Consider the following 7,104-nt stretch of genomic DNA (forward strand, 5'->3'; position numbering starts at 1 on the left):
GTCCCAGCTACTTGGGAGGCTGAGGCAAGAGACTCGCTTGAGCCCAGGAGTTGGAGGTTGCTGTGAGCTGAGATGTCACGGCACTCTACCCAGGGGGATAGCTTGAGGTTCTGTCTCAAAAAAAAAAAAAGACGAAACCTGTTAAGTGGGTACATTTATTATCTCCTCTTTACAAATGAGATACTGAGCCAGATAGAGTGGATCACATCTGTAATGCTAGCAGTCTGGGAAGCTAAGAAGGGAGGATTGCGTGAGGTCAGGAGTTGATGACCAGCTTGAGCAACAGCGAGACCCCATTGCTGCAAAAATTTGAAAAATTAGCCAGGTGTGGTGGGATGTGCCTGTAGTCCTGGCTGTGCAGGGGCCTGAGGCAGGAAGATCCCTTAAGTTTGAGGCTGCAGTGAGCTATAATGACACCACTGTATTCTAGCTGGGATGACCAAGGCTCTCTTAAAAACAAAACAAAACAAATTAAGTAACTAAAGCACAGATATATTAAGTACTTTGCCCAGACTTGCGTAGTTGTAAGTGGCAGAGGTAGGATTCACATTGTGTTGTTTCTTCCTGTTAGATCGTTATGTTCATTTGTTTTGCTGGCTCATTTGCACTGGCTAGGACTTCTAGTGTGTAATGTTGACTAGCAGTGATTATGGGGACATTGTTTATGTGCTAATCTCAAAGGAAAACCATTGTTTCAACTATTATAATAATTATATTTGATGCAGATATATTTGTAGATATCCTTTATCAAAATCAGGAAATTCTCTTCCGACTCCTAGGTTGGCAAGAGTTCTTACCTTGGAAATAGGTTGAATTTTATTGGAAAGCGTCTGTCATATAATTGTGATTTATTACTTTAATGTATTAATGTGCTGAATTTGATTTTTCTAATATAAACCTGAGATAAACTTCAGTATCAGAGTAAAGTTGGAATGCCATCTTCCTTGAATGTTAAATTGCTTTTAAGCCTGTTTAGATCATTTTTTTCTTAATACCACAAAGAGCTAGGCTTTCAGGATTAGGAAGCAGCTCATTTTCATCTATATAATATATGAGCAGTATGAAAAGGCAGTCTCTTTCCTCTGCAAGAGTTAACTAATTCTAGAATATGCGGGATGTGTGCTGGGTGATAAAAATATAGTACTGCTTTTACCTTCTTTTCTTACTTTTCTATAGTACTGCTTTCTTTCCAACCTTTCACCTAAAGAGCATTGGAACACCTAGTTCTGGTACCTTTTGTCCATTGTAAAGGGGATTAAATGTAGGTCTGACACAAGACCGTGTAGACCAGGTACCTCTAATTTCTTAATTCTGTACTTAAAGTACAAGGAAAACAAGCCTGTCTTTTTCTTTCTTTCCTTCCTTTCCGTTTTCCCTTGCTTTCCTTTCTGGACTAAGTCTCCCTGTTGCCTAGGCTGGAGTGCAGTGGTATCATCATAGCTCACTGCAGCCTCAACTCCAGGGCTCGACTGATCCTCATGCCTAGTTACACACCTGGATAATTTTTTAATTTTTTTGTTGAATGGAGTTTTGCTGTGTTACTTAGGCTGGTCTGAAACTCTTGGCTTTGAATGATCCTCCCACTTTGGCCTCTCGGGTGCTGGGATTACAGGCCTGAGCTACCACACCCAGCCAGCACACACCAGTGTAGCCTCTGAGACCTTGTCCTTCCTTTTATTTTTCCTACACTTACAGTATTTAGTTTACATACATATATGACAAGGAAATTAAAGATTACTTTCTATGAGGGGACAAAAGAATAACTGAGCAAAAGGAATGAGGATGTTGTGGACTTAACCTCCGAATTGACCAGTTAGTACATAGTATTCTACGGTAAAATAATGTTTGAAACAATACAGTGCCTGAAACACAGTCACTTTTAGCAAGGTTTTATACCACATATGTTTATAAATATTCTGAAATGTATGACAGCCAGTGGAATGTAATTGTTCAGGGTTAGTAAAAGGCATTTTAATTTTGTTTTGAGGGACTTATTTGTTTAAAGAAAATGTAGGGCAGCTCCTACAGTTCAAGGAGTAGGGTACTGGCCCCATATACTGGGGTGGTGGGTTCAAGCTCAGCCCTGGCTAAAACTGCAAAAAAAAAAGAAAGAAAATGTAATACTTTCAGCTAAAGAGATCATGATTGCTTTAGAGGTAATGTGAACAGATGGTTTAGAAAAAATTATCAATAGTTTATGGAAGGGTGAGGCACGTGGATTGCTTGAATTCAGGATTCAACTCAGGATTCAAGAGTTCAACTCTTGAACTCAGGATTACGAGACCCGCCTGAGCAAGAGTGAGACCCCATACCTACTACACTAGAAAAACCAGCCAGGTGTCATGGCGGGCTTCTGGAGCCCTAGCTACTCAGGAGGCTAAGGTAAGAGGATCACTTGAGCCCAAGAGTTTGAGGTTGCTGTGAGCCGTGATGATGCCAGGGCACTCTACCCAGGGCAACAGAGTAAGACTCTGTCTCAAAAAAACAAAAAAAAAGTTTTAAGTAAAATATGCACAAAAGGATTTATTTCCCCGTCCTGCTTTTTCCCCTTTCTTTCCCTTTTTGTTTTTCTCCCTTCTCTTCCCCCCCTTTGCATATTACCTTCCCCCATAACCAGCACACGAGCCCTAATATCTACGATGCCACAGTTTCCCCATGTTCATACAGTCACACACAATGCATCTATTCACTGGTTATTGATTTGCTCGGTAATGCTTGAGGAAACCTGTCCACGTCAGCTGTATAGCTCCAATTCACTCTTGAGTGACTACATCAAAATTCTGTTGTGTAGATGTGCTGCAGTTGTTCACACGTTCTCATATTGATGAGCCTTCACTTTGTGTCATTTTTTCCTCACGGCAGAACACTAAAAAGGTTGGGCATGGTGACACACCTGTAGTCTCAGCTACTTGGGAGGCTGAGGCAGCAGGAGGATCACTTGGGTCCAGGAGTTTGAAATTATCCTGGGTGATACAGTGAAACATCTCAAAAAAAAAAAACAAAATATGGCCGTAAAGATACTAAAACATTGGAAAGGTTGGTTATGAGATTGCCTTCCAAAAGATGCTGTCAAAATTTATAATCCACTGACTATACCCAAGTCCTCTTTTTCCCTGCGTCCCATCAGTAATGGGTATGGTTATAAAGTAGTATCTGTTACCCGAATTTACATTTTCCTGACTAGTAAATTTGTATGTCTTTTATTTTTATTTATTCATTTATTTTGTCTGGGAGGCGTGGGCAGTTTGAGGGTGGTCTTTGAATTTGCTGTTCTTTAAACTGGCTATTATATCCTTTCCTGTTTTCTTTTGGGTTGTTTGCTCCTTGTCAGTTTGAAAGAGATTTCTGTATACTGTAGCTGTTAACAGTCTAACTCTTTTTTCCCAAATTTATCATTCAACTATTGACTTTAATAGCTTACTATGTGTGCATGCACACATTCTATGTTATTCTTAAATAAGCTTTTTATTTTTGGAATATTGTTAGGTTGGCAGAAAATTGCAAAGATAGTTCAGAGAGTTCACGTACACTCTTCATCCATATCTCACTTTTCTCCAGTATGAAAGCCACGTTGTCAGTGTGTTTAACTGTAATATTTCAGAACTTCTTGTCACGATTAAGGTCTCTCCTGGTCCTAAATTATACTTGTCTCTTGTGAGACTTTTGGTGAGATTTTTGTTTAATTGTTTACATTTTCTTTAGACTGTCTTGAATTTGTCTCAGTATTTAGTATAACATAGAGGTCTGGTTTTATTTTCTTCCAGATGGAAAGCCATTTGAGATGGTGTTATTTGTTAAATAATCTGTCCTTTGCCATTGGTTTGAATACCACATTTATACTGGAATTCATTTATAGAATTCTACCAAAAAACCTACTAGGATTTTGGTGAGATACCTACCACTGAAGCTTTATATCAGTTTGGAGAAAATTGCCTTAACAGTGTTGAGTCTTCCTGTCCATGAACATAGTATATTCTTTATTTCTTTTTCAGTAGAGTGCTGTAGCATCATAGCTCACAGCAACCCCAAATTCCTGGGCCCATGTAATTCTCTTGCCTCAGCCTCTCAAGTAGCTAGGACTACAGACGCCTGCCACAATGCCTGGCTATTTTTTTGTTGCAGTTGTCATTATTGTTTAGCTGGCCCGGGCTGGGCTCGAACCCACCAACCTCGGTGTATGTGGCTGATGCCTTAACCACTGTGCTATGAGTGCCAAGCCATATATTCTTTATTTCTTTAATTTCTCATAATAATATTTCATAGTTTTAAGATTTCTTAAAAATCCCAATTTATGTTTTTTCATTTCTAGCATATAGGTGTACCATTTGTGGTTTTTTTCTTTTCATGTCAGCCGGCTGATGTGCTGGTGTTGTGACAAGGTTTGAGGAAGACATGTTTCAAGCACACATGTGAACACCCAGTCGTTGTATTTATGAACTACAAAAGGATCTAGAATTGGTTTTTGTACATTTATCTTGAATCCTACAATTTTAGAACTAGGTTCTACAATTCTAGCTTGTTCTTTTTTGTGGATTCTGCAGGATTTTCTATGTAGATAATTATGTCTGTAAATAAAAAGACAGTTATATAAGGCTTCTTCCTTTCCTAACTTGCTTCCTTTTATAACTTTTTTCCTCCTCACTGCACTGGCTTCAACCTCCAGTACAATGTTAAATTAGGAATGGTAATAGTAGATGCCTTTATCTTATTTCCCATCATGGGGTAGAAATATTTAGTCTCTCAGTGTTCTATAGCTTTAATTCCCCTGATAAGTTCTTAACAAGCTCAAATGGGTAGCCTTTGGGACTGATGGGAAGACCCCAGAATTTGCCTTTAAATTATCACTACCTTGCGTGGTTTATTCTTTTTTTTCCCTCTTACTCAGTTTTTAAAAATTGAGATATGATATAGTTCACATACCATAAAATTCACACTTTTAAAAATGTACAATTCAGTGTTGTTTTTGAGACAGTCTCACTCTGTTGCTGAGGCTAGAATGCTGTAGCATCACCCAAGCTCACAGCAACCTCAAACTCCTGGGTTCAAGCAGTCCTCCTGCCTCAGCCTCACTAGTAGCTGGGACCACAGGTGCCTACCACCATGCCTTTCCAATTTTTTCTTTTTTTTAGAGATAGAAAGGTCTTGCTCTTACTTAGGCTGATCTTGAACTCCTGAGCTCAAGGGATCCGCCTGCCTTGGCCTAGCAGAGTGCTAGGATTACAGACATGAGCCACCACACCCGGCCACAATTTGGTATTTTTAGTATATTTACACGATTGTGCGACTATCACTACTGTCTAATTCTACAACATTTTTATCATTCCAGAAAGAAGCCCTGTGCCCACTAGCAGTCAGTTCCCATTCTCCCTTCCTCTCAGGCCCTAGAAACCACTAATTTGCTTTCGATCTCTTTGGATTTGTTCATTCTGGACATTTCACATAAATAGAATCATAAAATATAGTCTTTTGTGTCTAGCTTTTTTAACTTAACAATGCATTCAAGGTTCATCCACAGAACAGCACGTACCACTCATTCTTACAGCTGAATAATATTCTATTGGATGGATGGAAACAAAACCACATTTTGTTTATCTTTTTTTTTTTTTTTGAGACAGAGTCTCAAGCTGTCTGCCTGGGTAGAGTGCTGTGGCATCATCATAGCTCATAGCAACCGCCAATTTGGGGGCTCAAGTGATCCTCAAGTGTTTCTATTTTTAAGAGACAGGGTCTGGCGTTTGCTCAGGCTGATCTTGAACTCATGAGGTCAAACAATCCACCCACCTCATTCTCTTGTCTATTCTTTTGGTTAGTTGATGGACATTTGTGTTGTTTCCATTCGTTGGCTATTAATGCTGCTATCAATGTTTGTGTACCAGTTTTTGTGTGAACATGTGTTTTCAAATTTGGGGGTATAATACAGGGAGTTTCAAAATTATCGGGTCAAATGGAAACTAACTTTTTAAGGAACTGCCAAAATGTTTTCCAGAGCAGCTGCACCATTTTACATTCCCATCAGCAAGTTATGTGGTTTCCAGTTTCTCCACATCCTCACCAGTACTTACTGTGTCTTTTTTGTAGGTAGCCATCCTACTCAAATCTTTGCCCTCATTGTAGCACAGATATGAATTAGGATCAAAATTATGTTTATCAAAGTACTCCTCCTCCCATCCCACTGTTTCATTACAGCAAATGACTGCTCATGTTTTTCAGGTGGGAAACTGGCATAAACAAGGTCAATTAAGATTAAATTTTCGGCTAATTTTGGATTTGATTTGGGTCACTGTTAAAACCCAAAGGAAAAATAGAAAATCAAAGTTGGTTTGTAAGTCTCCCGTCTGGTTTCTCTCTGCTGCCCAGCAAAGCATAACCTGGAGCGGCAAAGTTTTAGACCCTTTTAACATTCTAGTACAGACGATGTTGGAAATTCTATAGTAAAGTAATTCAATCATACTGAGCTCCTCCTCCTCATTCACCTGAGTCCATTTCAAAACCTTGCTTAGATTTTACCTTTTTCTGGAAATGTTCTTGCTGAACTGTGCATGGCCCTTTTAATTCCTTTGACACTTGAACATTTCATTGATGCTGTTTTTTCCTATTAGAGGCTCTTGCTGATTTTTCCCAAATGAAGTATAAACTCATTAAAAGTAGGAGTTATCTTTTTTATTTATGGCCCACAGAACTTTATTCAGTGGGTCATAAATAGTGCAATTCGGATATTTATTGCACACTCAGCTTCTGTGCCAGTAGGTCATAAATTCCACATTCCTAAGAATCACAAGAGATATTTTTAGATTCCCGATCTCGCTGACTGTAAGATTTTTCAAGTGACCCTGTGAGAACATTCTTGAATGATTGATTTAGAAATATTTAGACTGTCACTGTAAGCCTCTCAATAAGGAACTTCCTAATCTAAACTCTGGAAACAAGAGAACCAAACAGGGCATTGTCTCTACATTCATTAATTCAACAAACATTTACTCAGCACCCACCAGCCTGTGCTAGACTCCGAATGTATGATACCACTGTTGGTGTGTTCACTTACCCTCAAAACAGCGACAGGCTGGAAAACAACGTTTACTATTACAAATAGGTTGTGCAGCTCAA

The 7,104-nt window shown here is 39.0% G+C and overlaps 1 non-coding gene across 1 annotated transcript; it reads right to left on the bottom strand.

Annotated features, from left to right (window-relative positions):
• Positions 1–4,345: 4,345 nt before the first annotated feature.
• On the bottom strand, positions 4,346–4,449 carry LOC111728077. Its single transcript, XR_002775486.1, has one exon. It is a non-coding gene; the product is annotated as a small nucleolar RNA U13 (small nucleolar RNA).
• Positions 4,450–7,104: the final 2,655 nt, after the last annotated feature.

The sequence above is a fragment of the Otolemur garnettii genome, unplaced genomic scaffold (assembly GCF_000181295.1).
Source record: "Otolemur garnettii isolate 467f Iridium unplaced genomic scaffold, OtoGar3 scaffold00004, whole genome shotgun sequence".
In the NCBI taxonomy this organism is placed as follows: Eukaryota; Metazoa; Chordata; class Mammalia; order Primates; family Galagidae; genus Otolemur; species Otolemur garnettii.